Source organism: Anser anser (genome assembly GCF_964211835.1).
Source record: "Anser anser genome assembly, chromosome: 6".
NCBI classification, from domain to species: Eukaryota; Metazoa; Chordata; class Aves; order Anseriformes; family Anatidae; genus Anser; species Anser anser.
In genome coordinates, this window is record NC_139726.1 from 12,924,354 (window position 1) to 12,945,314 (window position 20,961).

Genomic DNA, 20,961 nt, shown 5'->3' on the forward strand with positions numbered 1-20,961 from the left:
TACAGTGCATTGCCTAGGGATGTTTTTGATGAAAAATAGTAATTAATAATAATGATAATAATAAAAATAATAATAAGCTTAATTAATTTTTGGATAGGATTGATCCCAGGTGATAATTCAAGTTCCAAATCAAAACTGTACTTAAAGAGCTTCTCAAGCATAAACACACCCATAGTCTCTATGAACTACTGGTATTACGCAGATGATTTAAGTTACAAAAGCATTTCGGGGCTGATTAATACTGGGTGAGAGATGAGCTCAAAGAGGTACTTAACATTAAGATCCATTAAGATCAGACTTTGTCCCTTCACTGGAATGGTTCTGAGCAGCCCCACTGAAGCTGACAATATATTGTCCCAGCATAAGACTGTGTTTTATTAGGTTGTTGAATGAGTTGCTGATAGTATTAGCAGAACAGAAGTATGGTTTTCAAAAGGAAAGCTGATTTGATAAAATAAATTATTTTCCTTCTTATACTCTCCTCTGCTGGCACAGTGGGAGAATTTTCAAATTAATCTTGTTGACATTTTTTACTTTTGCTTGTAAAAAAATGGATTTTAAAACTTTTCATTTGGATGGCAAAAAAAATCCCTCTGCCCACTCAGAAACCCAGCCTAACTTTTCCAAGAATCACTCAAACACTTTTATTACATTCTTCAAGTCTCCTTTAAAATAATTGATTAGACAATAAACATAAAAAAGTACATTAATTATAATGTGAGAAAAATTTTACCTCAACCTCCAACTTGACACATTTTTCTTCCACAAAAGCTGCTAAATTGCTATGAAACAATTTGATACTGCTTGTAATAAATTTCTAAACCTAAGCTGTGTAGATATAAAATGACAAATTTAACTGCATTTATATTAAAGCAATTTTCTGCCCATCAGAGAGATGAGAAAATTAATATGTAAACCATTAACTTACAGTCAGAAACACTGTGCATTGCAACTGAAATAAGGATTTTTTGGATGTTACCGCTTACATTTTATTGCTTTCTCAAAAGGAAAATGCTTACCAAAAATTACAATCACTGCATTTAAAGGAGGCTCATTAAAAGAATATATACTTTGAGGGAAATCATCCATGAATTATGTGGCAGTCATGTTTATAAACCCCTATTCTTTATATTTTGCTATTTGTTTCACTAGCCTGCAAGCATCTCGATGCATTTCCAGGGCAGCAGTCACCAAACACTGGCACACAGTGCAATGCTAGTGCTCTGTGGTGACCTTTGCTGTTTACCAAGATAAAGCTGACTTAGAGGAATTGAACATTATTTCATAAGTTTATGTGTGTTCATCTTATCTGCATAAAAAGCAGGTTTGTTCCTCCTGTGTGCCAACCCTCCCTCAGCTTTCATCCCTTCTCCATGCCATGGCATTCTGGTTAGCTTTCACTTTCTTTTGGGCGTCAAGCATGTGGCACCACCTTCCTAGGGACTTGACATGACTCCTAATGTATCTGAAATCCCTTTCTTTGAGCATCCACCAGTCTAGCTCAGGTCCCAGGACTGCAAATGCAGATAATTATATCTTTCTCACCTTGTTCCATTCATAAGGAAAAATCACACCTTCCCTAGCCTTACTCACTACCTATCTGCCCTCCTCCTCCCAGTTTTTGGTGCTGCTTGAGTGTGGTGTGGAAGCAGGTACCCATCTGGGAGGCAGGCAAGGTTCTATATCTTTCCCAGGAACCAACTTCAAGCTGGTCTCATGCATGTTAAATCTGTCCCTAGATTTACTGCAACCTAGATTAGAATTCTGGAGCCAGAATGATGTCCCTGAACTCTGGCTGTCTTCTCTGTGAAGATAACCTCTCATCCATGTGTCTTCTCACCCTGTTGCTTGTTCTCTCATGGGCTGACTTGTTTCTGTTTTGTGGAAAATCAGTCTTGCCTTGCTAAACTGCAGTTTTATCTTTCCAAACCAGCAAGGGAAATAATGTTAGAATATTTAGGATCATGGGCACTGCTTTGCTACAAGGTGTGTTCACAGTTAGTCAGCATTAATCTGTCCTCATTGTCAAGCGTCTTCCTTTTTCCAACTCTGCTTTGTTTATTCCAGATCCTACTCCCCATCTTTTAATGTGCAAACCTACTAGGACAGAAGCAGTCACCAACCACAGAATAGATGGTCTCCTGTTATACAAAAGGACAGTATGTTGCTGAATAGCCTAAAAGGTATAAGAACAAGTTGCCACCTTTCCTTCTCAGCTTCTCCCAGAGGGATGTTGCTTCTTTGTAGAAAAGGTTATTTCCCTCAATACAGCACCCAGCTGTTCACCCGCACAGCAGGTGAAGGAGGAGGTCCTCACAGCCAGCCTCTGTGCAAAGAATGGCCATAGAGAATAGAGAGTGAGTGAAGATATAACCCTCTCCGCTCATCCCCCGCCTCTGAGATCAGTCCGTACAGGTGAAATTTCTACATGAAATAGACTTGAAATAGTCTAGGCTTAAAAGATGCAGATGGGGGACATATAGGCACTATCATGGAAGAACTTATTTGCTTTTTTTTTTTTGCTCACATTGGGTATTTTTTGCCTTTCTATAAAATATAACTTTTATCTCAGTCTGGGAAATCTGGGATACCATTTATATAATGCATTCTTAGCTAGTGAAATATCCAAAATATGCCATTTATTTTAATGTCAAGTTTTGTTCTAAAGCATATAGCCATAGGTTCACCTTCTCGCTGTTTATAGCCTGATTAATGAACTCCAGGTTTTCCATTTATGGATTACAAAACCTCTGTGCTGACCAAGTGTGTGATTCTTTATTGACGTGTTTAATGGCCACTTTGGTCCACTCAATTCACCATGAAAATGCCCTTGGCACAAAGGTAAATTAACAAGTCCATGAACACCTGTGGAAAATGTTTCTTATACTGATCTGTGTGGAAATTGACCCACCTTGGGGTGAGTGGAACAGCAATTCCAGCAGAACTAACTGAAGCATTTTTTGTTGTTGTTGTTTTGCTTTTGTTTTTCTTCTGAAAGGAGAAAATAAGTTGAATAGAGAAGAAATAATAGATGTGTATTGTCCTGTTCAAGACTTTGAAACACTGCAACTGTGTCCATATCAGTCAGTATAGTCACAGAAAAATAGAGATCAGAAAAAAAGTGTGTTGTTTCCCCCCTCCTCTTTTTTTTTTTTTGTGCTTGGCTGTACACAGACATGGAGTAGGCCTCAGAAAGTCCCTCAGAAAGATGGATTTCAGCTCCTGGGATTTGCATGTTTTTCCTGGTTTTGGGACATTTTCTTGGATCTACTGTTTTCAGTTACACAACATTACCCATGCCTTTAAGGTTCTCTATAGTCTATTTCAAAAAGCTTAAAGTAAAACAAATGGACTTGTCTCTTATTTTGCTGTTACTGCTCCACCTGAAATAAGCAAAGGTTTATATTGTCATTGACTAAATCAAAGATGCAATCATAGAAGTACAAAATGAGAAAACACTAACAGAAGTCATTTCATGTCAGCTGAAAGACATTGCTGGAGTTGGACTAAAACCTGCTGCTGAAATGGTGACCCTGGTCCTCTTTTCCCATTTGCCAACTTCAGCCTTCCTGGGAGGTGTTTCTCTGACTTTCCTGTCAGATTCCACTTAACACAGCACTTCTTTGCAAGTTACAACTGTTTGTAATTTCTATTTTTTTCCCTCAAGGCTGTTTTCAAATGAAACAAACAAACAAAACAAAACACACACCCACAGCATTTGTTGCAAATATATTAACTTAAATCACATATTCCACATGATTTTAGTTCTTCATAGTAAGGTCTATGTCATGTTGTTAATACAGAATATAGAAACCCTTTGGGTGCTTGTTTACCTCCCAATCATCTTTTATCAATGCTGAGGTCCTGTCCACAAATGCAAAAATATCTTAAACTGCTAGGAAGTCTTAACTCCAAGAGATGCTGCTGTCATGGCCTTATAAAAGTTATCTGAAGAAGATTCTTAAAATTGGCTGAGAATGAGACATTGCAGTAGCTGGTGGAATAAATCCTCACTTCAGGGTAAATACCAAAAAGCCCCACTCATATTACCCTTTCTTACACTGGTTGGACAGGGGATGCCTGAATGAGAGGGAGGAGAAAGAAACAGTCCTTCAGCAGAGCCCTATCAACAGGGCACCTATTACTCCCTAGAAACTTAATCAGGCCCTGTGGCAACGCTTTACCTGCCCCCAAGCATGATTCCCCCAAGAAGCTGTTGAGTGTGTGTGGTAGCTGCAAGCTAAGGCACTATTTACATTGAATTGCAGAACTGAGAAACAGAGCAGAGGAGCTTGACACAGGAGATAGATGAGTTATACAAATATGATTTCTCCCCCCTCCCAAATGAAGGCAGCAAATTCAGCTGCAATATGCAGCATCAGCATATTTATTGCTTGCAGGTGTTCATGAAAATATATGAGAATTCCATGAGGTTCACAGATTTTAGAAGGAATTATTGTGCACCTGGAAATTTGTCCTGCAAAATGTGGTATTTGTTTCCTGTTGTTATTTGCTGTCCGTTCTTTTCTAGTCACCATGCATTATTCATAGTTGTACTTGTAGTAGAGCCAAATTCTACAGATATTCTTCATCAACAAGAGGAAACAATTCAGATAGAAAATCCTCCTAAGAAGGCTTGTTTAAGAGATACAGTATGGAATTTTTTTTTTCAGCACTTTTTGAGCTTTTCTTTTGAAGCTAAATTTCTGTAACCTGGCTCCATCAAAAAAAATAAATAAAATAAATGAAAGCCAGTAACTTTATTATCATTGCCATGTGGAGTAAAGCTGCCCTTGTACTCTGTCTATTGTGTTACACCAACCCATTTTTTAAGACTTGAAGGAAGCTGTGTGCAATTCCCTTTCCTTGGAAGTCTGAGAAATATACAAATCCTTATGCAAAGTATGTTTCCTGTTTTGGCTGAGAAGTAGAAACTGCAGAAAACATGCCCAGGTGAGCCCTTCCTTGTACATGAAGAATCCAAAAAAATCACAAACACCAGCCAGGCTGCTTTTGTTAGCATAACATATTAGGAGTAGGTCATGGACTTATGAGACACTTAAATGCCAAATGCTATGGTCAAAAATGTGACAGAAGATACAGCTGTTCCCCAACATGCTTACCAGTCAGATGAAAGGATTCACAAGGGATTCTCAGGACCATATAAAATGTGCATCTCTTCATGTTGTCAGAGTAGTGCCTATTCCATACATTTTGCCTGGGGGGATGAATATATTATTTAGATGATTAATGTGGCCTTCACAAATGTACTTCAGCCTTTAGGAAATGTGATGTTCCTATAGTTGTTTGGGCAGCCAGAATGGGAGCAATTTTGCAAATATATAAAAATTACAAATCTTTTCCTAAAAGCAGGGCAAATTAAAAAGATGTCTGAAAATAGGAAAATAAAATCCCAATCTCAACTTCATTCAAATATTGAGATTGACACAATTTTTGTGAAGTCGCATTTTCAGAGAAAAATGTTAAACTTCAAAATGTTAATAAAATATTTCTGGGTTCTACTTTTTCCTTTTCAGTACTATCCTGTACTGAAATGTTATTTTATTTAATGGTAATAAAAAAAATAATGAAAATTGCATGTGAAATAACATGCATTTCCTTAGTGTTTCTGTAAAATATATCGATGCTATCTTCAATCATAACTAATAGCTCATTGTTAATAAATCAGTCAACTGTCTAGTGTCACAGTTAACACTGGACTACAGAAAACAGAAAATTCCATATTTCTAACAAAACATTTCATTTTTAGCATAATAGTAAAATGATTATAATTAGAAAGTAGACCTCTTTCACCTTCTTACAGTACAAGAGGACCAGGACTACTTGACATAATGAAGGCAAATTATTATTGATGGAATATTAAGATATTTTTGCATGCTGGCCTGTCCCAGTAAACAGTGGGGAATCTAACTCAAGCCCAAGTGGCATTGCATCACAGAAGCCCTCTGTTTAGCTTCTCTGTTTCCATTTTATACATCATGCCATTTTCTTTGACATGCTATGCTGTTAACTGCTCAGACTGAATAAGTCTCAGATTCATAAAGGAGATGGCCAGAAACCCTGACCAACTTGTCTACAATTCTGCATGGCTCAGCTTCCCCTTCCAATTCTTTTCCCATCTTTTTTATCCTGGGTGCATAATCTGCTTCCATTTTCCTTTTGGATTAAGGTGACTGAGTCTGTACTTTTTCACCTATCACCTTCTCTGAGAAGAGTGAAAACATCTCCATTCACTGGAATTCATCTGCCATGTTCACTCAGCAGTTTCTCCACTATCTCTGTTTCTAACACAGCAAGATGAGTTACAGGTCTATTCACAATTTCTTTTTCTGTCTGGGAGGGAGGGAAACTTAAGACTGCCCCTATCTGAAAGCACACATCAAAGCAACAGCTTTCATTTTAAATGTTTTTTCAAGACTACACCTCTAGCAGAAGTGTCCCAGTAGCTTTTAGAAAGTAATTATCTAGCATCGGATAGTTTCTTGAGAAAACATCTTTTAATACCAGCAAATAATACCCCAAATTTTCCTCTTGGAATTCCTGCTCCCTGTTAAATGACTATCAGACAATATTACAAATCTCTGATTCTCCCTGCTGCTATTATAACTTAGTATTTAGACAGGGCAATAACAGTCTCCCTAGATAGCTTTGTTCTCCTGTCTTCAGAAACAAGGCCAGTCCTCTGTACTCCGAAATAAATAATATTTGGACTGAGGCAGCCTTGGAACACACTAAAGGAATTAGATTAATTAGGAAGTCAACAGCCTTTGAAAAGCTTGTAGTAGAAAGTTCAGCCTCCACCCCATTCCAAGACAAAACCTACAATACACCTAAAAGCTTTACTAAATTTGAATATGTATTTATTGTTAGCATTCATCCTTACCATTCAAATTGAAACTAACACTGTACTGTGGTAGGTGTAAAAACACAGGCAACAGAAACAGACTACTCTAAGATTTTCTATTTTAAATACACAAGATGGCAAAAAATAAACCAAAATTCAGAAGCACAGAGACTTGTTTAGAACACAGCAAATCAGGAACAGAACTAAAAAGCAAAACAAACAAAAATCCATGCTTGATGTTTTCACTCCTAGTCCAGTTATTCTGCTAAGTCTTTTTTTTTTTCCTCCATTAATATTTTAGACTGAAAACAACATTAAATTCATTGATCTTTAGGGAAAAAACCCACAGCCTCACATAATTTTTCATTCCATTTCCTAATATGACTGGCCTGATATTTGCATAGCTAAAACCCCTCTCCTTCATAAACACTTTTTGTTTTGTATGCCTAACTGAGAATTATTTTGTGATAAAATTGTCTAAACTTCCTCATCATTAACTTCTTTAAATTATACTGTCTGAAGATGTTTATGGATTAGCTAAGTAATCTACTGTGGAGCACAAACTGTAAACCAAAGTGAAATTGAGTTCCCAACTGACTGAGAAGGTAATTAATGATTTAACTGCACAACTGTTAGTAGATCTATAATGTAACTTAAAAGCTAATTGAGAACTGTACAGCCAAAGGAAAGAGGAAAGCATAGAGCAGCCACAATACTCCTTTGAGTAGTATTTGGTCAGCCTGCTGTCAAAGAAAGTGGAAAAATAACCATCCCTAGCTCATATAAACATAAGGACACTATTCAAAAATACGTAGTAGCTTTGAGGTATTGACATTTTATGATCCCCTCATTAAGAGGGCAAGTTTCTAGCACAGCACTGAATTCCACAACTTCCCCTTCTCCCTTGCTGCTTGCATTAATATGCTCCATTTCTCTCCCTGTTTGCAATACATCACAACTCACCCCCAGTAAACCAGCTACCCTGAAGAGCCAGTGAATGCTTTCCACTTCCATTTTATAAGCTGGTTATTTTAATTAGCCACAGCTGACTGAGGAAGCCCAAAGATAAGGTAATTGATGGGGTCGTGCTTTGACCTAGAGGAACTTTTCAAGATTCCTGGCAGCTGCTACAGAATCTTTAAGGACCAACAGCTCTTTTGCCACCTTATGTCTGAGCAAGTGTTAATCTTTACATGGTACTTGTGAGTAGTCATCATCCTACCACCATCAGGGAAATGGATAATGATTTATTCGATGCAAGGATTTGCATAACTACAACAATACTATAACAACAATAACTACAACATAACTACAACAATCTCTAAGAAAGGCCATAGATCAGATTTACCAGAGAAAACACATGCCTAAATATCACAAATGTAGCCCTCAGGCCCTGTAACATCCGTAGATCCTGGATTTTTAGTGTAATAATTATTAGTAAAGGTACCACAGACTAACTGTGTAAAACCTGACAGTACCCAAGCCCTATGAATTTTTCAGTGAGTGTTACTGCTTTCAGCAGCAAGTCAGGCTGGCAAGCATTTTCCACAGCTATTTAGTAGTTTGGACACTACACAAGCTGTTTCAGAAAGATGTGCCAGTGCTCCCTTTTGTCACGTAGTTAAAGGGTCACCCAGACATGATCAAGATCTGCAGTCACTCCAGTTCTCTGAAAGGACATGAACTGCATCATCAGTCTGCAAAAGGAGTTGACATAGTCTGTACCTCAGAAGTTGATCTAAAAGAACTAAATCGGGGAAAGCGAGAATACATATGTATTAACGTTTCCTCCAGTGGAAAAGGGAGATCTTGAATTAATACACCCTGGGCAGCTGTACTACACAGTCATCCAGTGGCTCTCTCTAGCCATGTTTTATAAGCCGGAGTGGGTGCAAGTGTGTCAGTACAAGAAATAGAGCACAGACCTGGTTCCTTTTTGGACTGTCTCCCAACAGGTCAGAATAAGGCACATGAGTACCTTGACTACTTTTAGTGTCTCCCCATACCCTGTGCTGGCTCTGATAGAAAAGTCCCTTAGCAGAGATTGCTCCACAGATTCATAGGTAAAAGTGATTAGAGCTCTGTGTTCAATTAAGCAACCAAGCTGCTACAGGTAAAGCCCTTCAGGGGTTGTGGATTTATTTGTATATTTTACTGTTAGCAGTAAGTTTTTCTGTTTACTGTAACTTAGCTTCATTTGAATGTCCACATAAAAACTCCTTTGAAAACGCTATGTGTCAGCAGAGGGGCAGGAGCAACAGACAGGGAAGATCCAAGGCCAACTCTTCAGTGAAGTTCGTTACCAATTCAGTACAGTGAAAGACAGAGGGGATTTGTTTTTTAGATATGAAAAATATGTAGGTTCCCTCAAGCCTCATAAGGAGTTTTTCCAGATTCCTGGCACTTTACTTTGAAGAAAAAAAATGGCTTAATTTCTAAATGGAAGTCCAGTGGAATGAAAGAAGTCTGAAAAGGATCAGATGCTAGAGGGAATTATTAGTGTTTTATAACACAGTCAGTGAGAAGTGGAACTAACTCTGTATCTTAAGAATTTGTGCTTCCAGTCCCATAATTTCCTTTAACTTCCCTCAAAATTCTTTAAATATTTGGCTAAAAAAATGACAGGGATTCTTTCTCTCATCTGATCTGCATCTGATCCTAGCTTATACACATTCAAGTGCTCGCTGTATATAGTTGTACATGGTGTCCAGTATACACTTGCTTACTGATTTCTTCTTCTTGAAATGGGTAAGGGTCTGAACTGTCTTTCTGCAACTAGAAGCACAATTTAAATATTTGTTCTCAAGCAGGTGACAATTTCACTGAAGTTGTAGAACAGATAATAGTCTGCTGGTATATTTGGTTGAAAGTCATCAGTAAATTCAAAAGGCATTGAAGGTATGATTTATTAAACAAACAAACAAACAAAAAAAGAATGAATAGAGAATACAGCCATTGAAAACCTAATCTAAAACACTGGAGGAAACCCATGGTGGGTTGAAATCTTGGCCTTGCTGAAGTTAGAGGTGATTACATTTCAGTCCTGACAGTGTTTCACCTTACATGTTCTTGCAAGCCAACCTATGGAACTGTATATCAAAAATACAGCTGTTTGTTTTGGTAATAAAATAAAAAGAAGATGCTAGTAAATCCATCAGTGTTCCTTCCCTCCCTGATGAATATGTTCTTCACAGTCCCTGCCTCTGAAAGTTTAGTTGTCTCCTAAATCCGGGAGCAATGATAACCCAGTGTTCCGCTTCCTGCCTTTCCGCTTCAATTAAAACTGTTTTATCTGGGAGTATGGGATCCCTCATTTCCTAAAATCAGGACTTAGCTGTGTACTTGAGCCCCACAGTTATAAAGTAACTTATACAGGTCTTTGATTAAACCATGTTTTCAAGCACTGTCTTGTCTTTCTTGTTAAATGTCAGTACAATGCCTGACATAAAGAAGCCAAAGGCTTTCCATGCTCTCTGTGCATTAATAAATGAATTAAATAATAATAGTAATAAAATGTCTTGTGCAGAGCAATTTGAAGGATCAGAGGAATAGTGGTTTTCTTTTTGCCTTGTTTCAATCAATTTTGCAAGCCAGAATTAGACAGCTGAACAGAATGCACAGCGAACTCATGAACAGGCAGATTGGCTAAGGGTACAGGTTGCTAATCCTCTAGAAATGGCCTGTTATCACAGTTAATTCCCTCCTTTCAGGAAAAGAAAGACAGAGAGAGGGAGAGAGAGAATAAAATGAGAGAGAGAGAATGAGAGAGAAACTCCTATGCTTATGTTTGCACTGATTTATTGTTGTTTAATTGTCATCTTGCAATACAAATAACGCCTTCTACCCAGGACATTCTTCAGCTCCTTCTGTCCCCGTATGATCTCCCTGTGTCCTGACCAGAGCTGCTGAAATGTAACAAGTTCTTCAATAAACCAGTGTTAATTTTAATGCAGCTTGTTCAAAGCTTAGAAATTCTGTTGCTGCTGCAGAGGTGGAAGAAGAACTAAAGAAGATACAATCTAGTCAGAAATATTCCCTTTTGTACTCTCCCTGTTGGCAGTGTGATTTTTAGATAAAAGAAGAAATCTTGCTTTCTTTGTTTAGAGTAAGGCCACTGAAGAGAAGGAGAAATGTTCTGCAGATCCCCGTCAAGAGAATAAGAAACTTTCATCTGTGGACTTCTGAGTCCCTCTAAACAACAGAGGTTTGCAGTAGCAGTATGCTGTTGAGTCATGTTATTGGTATCTTTGAGCTATTAGCACACACAGGTGAATGCAACAAATACTGTAGAAAATACCAGAAGTGCCTATATAGGATAGCAGTTATGAGAAAGCTACTGATGTGTCAAACTGTTCATTAATTGTGCACTAAAATGTCTATTCTGAATTTAAGTTTTCACTAACTACTAACAACCCAACCCTTTCCTTAATATGAAGTGTGGATGCATGAGTAGCATCTGTACAATGACTATATGTAATCAACAGAATTGAGATGATGTTCCCAGTGACTCAGGATCTCAGTGTATGAGATACTGAGCCTTATTGGATGTCTTGCACATCCTTTAGAACACAGTTCAGCAACTGAAATTATCTTCCATGTTCTAAAATACTAACAGGTCCTGTCTCTTATTTATAATTTTTCATGTATTCAAATATCAACACCGTTCTGGTGCATTTTCTCTAGGAAAGCTGTATGTTGCACTTGTCGTGCTGGGTCACAGAAGGTTATTAAACAATCAGAAGCAAAACACTGACAAAAGAAAATCAACTTTCTCATGTACTGCTAATGCTTCTGCCCATTAGAACACTAGTTAAAATGTCCACTTCAATTAAGTCAGGTGTGTACATAGCTCCTTTTCTAAAGAGGAATAAATACATGCACGTGCCTTGGCACTTTGCTGAATGCAGGCCCGATATAGCATTTCTGCTTTTAAGCAGGCATTGGGAACAATATGTTCTTATGATATTAATATAACCCATCTGCCAGTTGCATAAAGGCTGGCAAATTACCTCATCGTTTTTCATCCTACATTACAAGAAAAAAGTGAAAAAGAAACCCACCCCCAGTATTACTGGGATGCTGAAAAGCTGTGTAGGAAAAAATTAATGGTTTCAAATCAACCCTTGCTATACTCTGAGCACCGACATACACTTCTAATTAAAATGTACAAATAATCCCAGAATACCAAAAAGTCAGGACCAAGCAATTTGTGCAAGCATCAATGACGACAGTCACAACCGAATCCTTGTTGTGTCAGTCTGTACTCTTGGAAACCAGAGAAGAGATTCCTCTTGGCCATACTACTGACCTGCATTTTACGTTGTCTAAAGAGTGAGGTATTCCCACAACTGTGGTAGCCACAACAAAGAATGCTTTCTTCTGGCCAGATTTTTCTTGTTCTAGTATTACAGACACTTCACCCTGTTCAGACCCCCGTAAGGGCACTATTGGTAGAGTCATGCTGATTGGCAAGAACTTGCTCTACGTTTGTAATCCTGGGACTGAAAGTGCAAAGAATCAGTCCAAACGCACATACGGCATGACTATATCATGCATGGACAGTTAGGTCAGCTGCAGCATTGCACTGTTACGCTGAGTTTAGATTCAAACAGGTAATTTCATACGAACTGAATTAGATGTTTTGCTAAAATAAGTTTCTCTAAACTACACTCCTCTTTGACCTTGGCTAGAGAAGCTAGATTTTTTCCTTCTAAAGTCATGTTTTCTTGGGAAGAACAATCCTATTCATCTTTTCCATTGCTGTGCCCAAGGGACAGAAAATGACTTTGTTGTGCTTGCAGTTGTAAACAACTCTCAAATGGTATCCAAATTTTGTTCTACTTCAATAAACATGCAAAGGCTGAAGTAATGTTTTGAAATTTGATTCTCCAGAAGTGAGTGAGGGAATATCAAGAAAAAGATGGCTTCATATTATTCCCCATGTGGGCTTACATATTATTTTGCTATTGATCCAAACAATCTTGGAAAAGCAATGCTGAAATATAACAGAAATTTGTATTTTAATTATATGTAAATATTCCCTTTTTGAAGAGGATTTTACATCAGAACATTAGCTGTTCAGAACATTTTTGTTCAAACACAAAGCCATCGGTTTCCACGGTGAAAAGAAATGAATGTTAATCTTGAGTGGCCACCTACAGAGTACGAGCCAAAAGCCCTTTCACACTTGACAACCATACCCATAGGTTTTGGCTGAGCTAGATGTTCAGATAACATACTCAAATAAGACACCTATTCCTGATGTAAAGATACACAAATAAATACCTCACAAACACCATGCTGGATCATTCCAATGATTAATTTTCTTGATGTTATAATAATAGCTTAAAATTATTAATTTCAGTAGAGCTATAATAAATAATACCACTGTGACTTGGTTTCTTGACTCGAGTTTGCTTTGTATTTGATAGTAGCTGTGTTTATTTGGACCGGTTTCAGCATTGCTTTCACTACGAGGGCTTGCATCCAGTGCAACGATTCTAGTGAGATGGGACCTCAGCACAAAAGAATACTTAGAAAAAGAGATAATAAACTTCTTTCATAAGACTTACACATATCTTCAATAAAACAAGCAATAACAATGTTTATGGATACTTTTATTAGCTTTTGTTTTATTTTCTTCCAGGAATTATTTTAAATTTGAATCACAATCATTCATACTATAGCTCAAAGAGGAATGATATCATGTTGACTGAGAACTGGCTAAAGGATCATAAACAGAAGTCAAAAATAAACAATCATGCATTAAGATGAGAGCCTGTGCTCAAAAGGAAGAGAAAGCCTGGTTGTTAGACCTGCTTTAACTTAACAGAAATATTTTACTTGATAATTTCACTTATTAATAGTCTTGGAGAAGAAACAAACAGGACATTAATTAAAGTTTGTGGATCCAACTGAATTGAGATGTTTCGCAAACACCATTGAGAAAGGGAAAATTATAAAAAGGGAAAGAAGTTAGAAAAATGAGCAACAAGCAGCGCAGGCTTACCCTTGGCCAAAAGCAGGTAGAGAGATGAGGGAAAGTCAATGTAATCATATATATTCAACAGGTAGAAATTCCCAGAAAGAAAATATCAAAGTAGACATGATAGATAAGTGAAACAGACACACAAAAAAATATATATTGCAATAGAACAGTAAGAAACAAAACACAAGACAAACAGACAATCTGAAAAAGGATGTGTCAGTAAGGACCTGACTCAGAAAAATAAACACCTGAGCTACAGTAATCAGCAGAAGAAAAAATTCTGGTGTGGATTCACAGTTGTTTAGTTTCATGAACAAGGGCTTTACATCATAGACCAAAGTAACACAGCTGAGGCTGACTCTGGAATACTACTACTTTCAGGTGTTACTGATATACTGTCTAAACAACCAGAAGGATATTTGTGGCAAAATACAAAATGAGTTCCTAGCTGTCATTTTTTAAAAGGAAGTTAAATTGTAGAGCTGCCAATGCCTATTTTTAGTCTCACATCAGTGTGCAACAGGTACAGTACATTCCTTTAGATAATATATCACCTTGATTGCCTTATCATTACGACTAATAGTTCCAACTAGTATCTGATAGACATACAGCCTCCATGCCAATCATGCAGAAACTAGACTAATTCCTCATCTCTCACTAGAAAGAGGAAATACAAAACATGGGAAGAATTAGAAATCCCTGTCTGAGGCTTCGATGAACCCTAACTGAGAAACTACCTGACTCAGCTCAGAGATCCAAGCTGACCTATGGCCCCACGAAGTTAATCATTAAACATCCAAGTAAGAATGAATGTTTGCATATAAGCAGTATAAAATCTTCAGAAGAGTGAAATGCAGTTTGTAACGAACTCTTGGCTGATCTTCCATTAAAACCAAACAAAACTTTTCCTATTAGGTCCGCACTCTATTTCCAATGTTCATTGTACGCTTGACATACATCTTTCTCTAGGACAGATTGGATAATACAACTATTGATAAATTCATTGCTAATTCTTTGAGGTATGCCATTTTACATGATGTGAAAAAGATTGTGTAGAAAGTGGGGCAAACGTCTATGGCATGGTCCACAAATTCTGTCATCCTGGATAAACTGCAGATGTGTTGCACACCCACAACTGAATTAGTATACTAGAACCTGCCTTTTTTCAGAACTTTTGATATGTCAGAATAAATCTATGAAGGCCAAGAATGATAAATGTTTGGTTATTTGGCACTACTGAAAATCAGCCCATATCCTAGCTAATACAGTAGAACATACACTCACTGTGGTATTATTTTAATATTTCTCTAATTTTATGCAATCTACATTAATTTTAGGAATGGAATTAAGGGAATTAAATACAGACAAAGAGCATTTAAGATGAGTAACAACAGAAAAGTCATAGCTGGTAGATCCATTAGACTGGTGAACAGTGTCCTTTCTGCAAGGAGTGGGAAGAAATTCCATTGCATGGGTCATTTAAAACTATGCTGAACAAAATACCCAGAAATATACATGAAAAAACAATTGATCTTTACTTGGAGATTATAAAGTACAACAGGTAATCTAACTGGTCTCTTTCTGTAGTCTTTAGGACTGACTGATTTCTCTAGATGTCATTAGTTTCTGATTTTTTAAATCCTAACACAGGTGGGGTATATTTGTTAATCAACATGCAACACAAAATCAGTATATACAGCAGACAAGAAAAAAAAAAGAAAAAGAAACACAAGATTGAGGAGAATCGCTTAAAAAAAACACTGAATAAAACCCGAGGGATTTTATTTTCCGCCATCTTAAGTGTACGTATTTAGTTTCATAAATCACAATTGGCAACTAGTTTAATAGCATAATCCCATTGTGACTAACCATAATTTGGTTGTAAGAGCAACACATGATTATACAGAACATAAATATGTATTAGATACCTGTGTTTAATAGCTTGTTATTCAAAGTGGCATGAAAATCTTTGTGGGAGAATGAATCACATTCTTTTTATGTCCTCCTGATGTAAATCTGGAATAACTCCATGCAATTCAGTTAGAAACCTTTGCATTTTCTGTGGTACAGGTGATGAATCTGTAAAACTCTGCTATGAACAGCTGAAGTTTTCTGGTTTCTCAACTGAGCACAGAAAAACTCATATTCATTTATATACAAGCCATGATAGATTTACAGCTGGAGAAAAAGTGTATTAGCTTCAAGAGTAATGCAAAAGAGAAAAAAAAAAAGCAAAGGTAAATTTAAATCAAGAATCCAGCCTTGTTGTCTTTCCCCTTCATCTTTTTCCCTTCAAAGAAATGACTTGCCTGAGATCTTGTGACTCATTAAGTGTTCTTGTGTTGGTTTGATGCTTATGCCCTAAGAATTAAAACAGAAAATGAATATAACACTAGCACCAGGTGCAAAGGAAAGGATGTCACTGGTAGCATTTTGCAGAGGTCTATTCTGTTCAATATATGCACTGATGATTTAGGAAAGAGAGGGATTTGTGGAATGATAAAAGTTTGCTGATAACTCGGATTTCAGGATAGTGAAAAAGAAGGCTGAAGATGAAAACTGGAGAATAACATTATGAGACTGTGTGATTAAGAAACAAACTGGCAGATGTAATTCAGTGTAGACAACTGTAATTTGGGAGGGGAGGTGGAAGAGGGGAAGTCTTATCTTTTCATACGAGAAGATGGCTCTGAACTGACCATTAATACTCAGAACTGAGATCTTGGTACTAGAACAGGTAATAGTAAAAGTGTCACCTCAGTGCTCAGTAGTGATCAAAAACCAAATATCAGCAAAAGAATAAAGAATAGAATGAAGTATCATGATGACAGTTTAAAAATCTCAGTTGCAACAGGAAGGTTTGGTCTGTTGTTTCTGAAAGAATATAGCAGGACTGTGAAGACATAGAAAAATGATGTAAGAATGCACAAAATGGTGAAAGAGCCACCCAAAAAAATGAACAGATATGTACATCTGTCAGTCTAAAAAATAGCTAAATAAGTAATGATAGAGAGCTATAAAACTATGACTGAATTAGGAATTAATACATTTTCACTGTTTCTGCTAGTAAAGAACTTAAGGGCATCAAATGAAGTTGGGATAGTGGCTTCAAAACAAACAAACAAAAAACAGGTGGTTCTTTACTCAAGCTGTGATCCTTCTTGCATGGAATATTTTGGATGTTAAACTTTTTTTATAGGTGTTTAAGAGGTGATTGAACAAATTCATGAAAATGAAATCCATTGAACAATGCTAAAAACTTAAAATGAACATTCTTGGAAGCATGAGAATGTGTGCTCTAGTACTTTATGCCTTCTTCAATTTTACTTTTACTACTGTCATGGATGGATCTCCTTTCTGAGCAAATACGTCTATTCTTATGTTCTAAGATAATATAAAAATGGTTTCATCCATAGACGAAAGTTGAAAGATCGAAATTACGGCTTTATTTTCTGCTGTTGTGGCATGTGGCAATTTTATTTATTTAAAGTCTGAAGAACAGGATCTTCTCCTATTTTATTCAGAAAAAAAAAAAAAAGAGGTTGTAAAGGAGGCTACACAGAGATTCAAATTTTGGAGAAGAATGCTTGAAGAACATCATTTTATAGGGGAGTTCAACTCTCCATAAGAGGGAAATGAGGAAGGCACAAATTCTTTTCATATGTGAAGGTTGTGAAGGCAACTGAACCCAGTAAATGCTTGAACAAAACACCCTTGAAGATATGAGAAAGCACCTTCATTATCTTTAACAGTCACAGAATCGGATAGATTTGGATAATACATTTGCTGATGACTTTGCTCTGAATAATACCAGGTTAAAGGTCTCCTAGGAGCTCAAATAGTCTGCTGGGTTATTACGGTAGAAGCAAGCCAATTTCTTTTAAGGGTCAAACCCATGCAAGAGGTCAGATCACCCTATTAAACTCGATATTAACCACTTCCCTGAGACAGGGGATCAGATTCTCATTTAAAACATTGCCAGTTGGAGGGACCTTTCTACATAAGTTCAAGTGGGCTGAAACTCAAATCTCTGGGTTTGTAGCAAGATATTTTAATCATTCTGTCACAAACTTTTTGTCTGCCTGGGGCTTTATAAGAAAAGAATAAATATAACATTTTAAGGAGATCATAAAATGCACCAAGGTGTATAGCTGTTACAAGATAATTACTTACTCTAGGGGAATAACGAGGGCTATGTACCCTGAAGGTATAAGAAATGTGGGTACTTCACCTGAGTACATTCCCTGTAGTATATAATTCTATGCTGAATATGGTATAATGGACTTTTAAGTGGACAAAAACAGAAAGGCTAAGTGGTTCTGAGCTAAGTATTGTCCCATCATCGCACAGATTGGGCTGTTAATTAGTCAGCTAAATTACTTTCTCTGTTCTTTTCATTGGTTTCTGTTAGATGTTTTTTCATCTGCAAGCAGTTTTCATTTTGCTAAGGTTGATCGTAACCACGGAAGATTACAAGATCTCACAGTAGTTTAATGTAACCCCCTAATTACCTGAGCACATTAACAAAAGGAATGAAATGTTACTTTGCACCAAGATAACTAAAATGCAACATAATACACACACACACACACAAAGAAAAAGAAAAAAAAAAAGGGGGAAGGGGGGGAGGGACGGGGACGGACAGGAAATGGACATTATCTGTAAAGCCAGAGTGGGTGGGACATTCTATTTAACAGTTCTTTTCATCTTCTTCGTGATTCTACAACAGTAGAATTCTGATCTCACCTGTGCCAGTACAATACACAATATGGCACCAATAGATTTACACCAGTGGAAAGTAAAGTAAAACATAGAATATAATTTCTGTTGTTTCTCTCACAAATAGCTAGTTCTTATCCATTCCCTCATTCTGCAAAGGCCTTTGAAAAAGATCTCTGAGATCTTGCAGTAGTCTGTGGATTAAGATATTAAATTTTCTTGGATTGTTTATTCATCCCTTCAAGCACTGGCATCTAGGCTTTTAGCCTCAGATTCTTCCTACAGTCTGATTAACTTTATCCAAATACTTGATGAAGAAATCCTATTGATAGGGCGTATGCTTTTTATTCTACATTTTACTAATATTAAATGTATGTATAAACCAAATTTACCATGCTGCATTACATTCCTGTGTAGTCCAGAGGATTACCCAAACAATATTTACAAAACTCTGTGTAAATTCTTTTACCGATACTACTCATTGTTATGATGGTATAAATGACAGGTCTAGGTCAAAACCCTAAACTTTGCAACTTCAGATCCCACATAAAAACACAAACAGATGATGTCTTCTTCTTGGAATTAACAGTATATACATAAGAGGCATATTCTTGGAGCCTTTGGTGGGACCTACCTCACCTAATTTCACTTTCCCTCTAGAGGTTACTACCATTTGGCATTTCCAACCAATGGATTCCACACATGTAACACATATCTATTTTGGGATTATATGTTTGGTTGGTCCCTCTCTACTCATCGATTGTAGAAGAATCCTAGACAACCAGATTAAATTAAATTTTCTGGCTTCTATGTAACTCTAGGTATCTCTTGTGAGCAAATGTATGCATTGTAATTTGGCAAACACCACCAGCTCCTTGAGCCTTTCTGACCAGTAAGCTTCAAAAGAAAATGTTCAGCACTTCAACTGCATGCATTATCACAAACTGATTTAGAGATCAAACTGAGGTCACAGTGCCACTATGCACTCCAGACTGAACGGATGCAGAATGCGATATATTCAGATTATTCTAGGTTGTAATTTTTATATATATAATTAGAAACAACTCAGTACATTTTCTAATGAGGCTCCTAGAATGTCTTCCAAGCTTGGCTATGTCAACAACATGACCTGAGCTAGATGAACTGCTTAAGCATAACGACATAAAGAAGCCCTTTTTCTTTGTTCAAAGATGGAAAGAGATGTGCCTTTGTACTTTTTATATTTAATTCTATACTTATTTCTTCACCATGTTACTTGTAAGACACACTTTATCAGGAGGCAAAACAAGACCCCTCGATATCTAGACATGATTTCCTATCAGTATAAACAGTGGAAGTTATCTGATTTATATCATTGCCCAGGGGGAGAAGTATTAATTTGACTCATAAGGAAGTAATAATAGGTGCTATAAATTTTTAATGACTAATTGGCACATTTGGACATATGAAATGGTAAAATCATGATTCTGTTCCTACTGGAATTATCTGTTAAGGAGCACATCTGCACCTGCAGATCCAAAGGGGTTTCCTTAGATTGCAAATTTGAATTTTCTCTCCCTCTTTTCCAGGAATTCTCTCCAACCCACTGAGTCATCTAAAAGGCAATAAATATTCTTGAAGTAAACAGCTCTGAAGCATTCAGGGAACACTCAAAAGCTTGGCTTGCCTTTCTTTTCATCTCTACTGCTTCATAAGTAGTCCAAACTCTCCTTCTGCAAAGGGAGAATTTGTTCCAGTATCTACAGGATAAATTCATAAATAATAATGGTTCACATTGTTTTATTAAATAAATGCAGAAAAGTCCGTCATAACCATACAATTATTTTCCTTTTCTCAGAAGAAAAGGTCCATACAACTCTGACAACACAGGGACAGATGGTGAGGTGGCTCCAATGAAGTTGCTGATTTATACCTGCTAAAGATATGGACTCCAGACAATTTCTGATGGGTGTTAAGAAAAAAACCTTGCATTTCAGAAAAAAAAAATGCATTTCAATCCAGGATGATTAAAAAAGGAGAGATTTCCTATCTAGTGACTGAATAAACATGATATATTTATACAGTAATAAACTTAATTGTGTCTCTCTTTTTCTTCCTGATCCAAGGAAGTAGAAATTGTAATATCTCATAATATGATTAATATTGTTCTTACTGTTCTAATCACAGAAGGCTCATCTACTACAATATTGCATTTGTGTCTACAGATAATTACCTTCCTTCTGAGAGTGGTCTGAATAAGCTAGAGTAATTAAAATAAACTGGCATAATTTCAGAGTGTATTGCTACTGTACAAAAGTAACCAGCAGGCACGTTTTGGGGAAGTAAACTTCAGTATGACTTATTCACTCACAGATGGCAAAGGCAGTTTATGGCATCACAGTTTAATTCC

The 20,961-nt window shown here is 36.8% G+C and overlaps 1 long non-coding RNA gene across 1 annotated transcript; it reads right to left on the bottom strand.

The window, feature by feature from the left end:
• Nucleotides 1-666: 666 nt before the first annotated feature.
• LOC310901702 lies at nt 667-7,844 on the bottom strand. Its single transcript, XR_014586046.1, has 4 exons — nt 7,829-7,844; nt 5,124-5,218; nt 2,912-2,991; nt 667-2,326 (listed from the first exon to the last, which is right to left on the bottom strand). It is a non-coding gene; the product is annotated as an uncharacterized lncRNA (long non-coding RNA).
• Nucleotides 7,845-20,961: the final 13,117 nt, after the last annotated feature.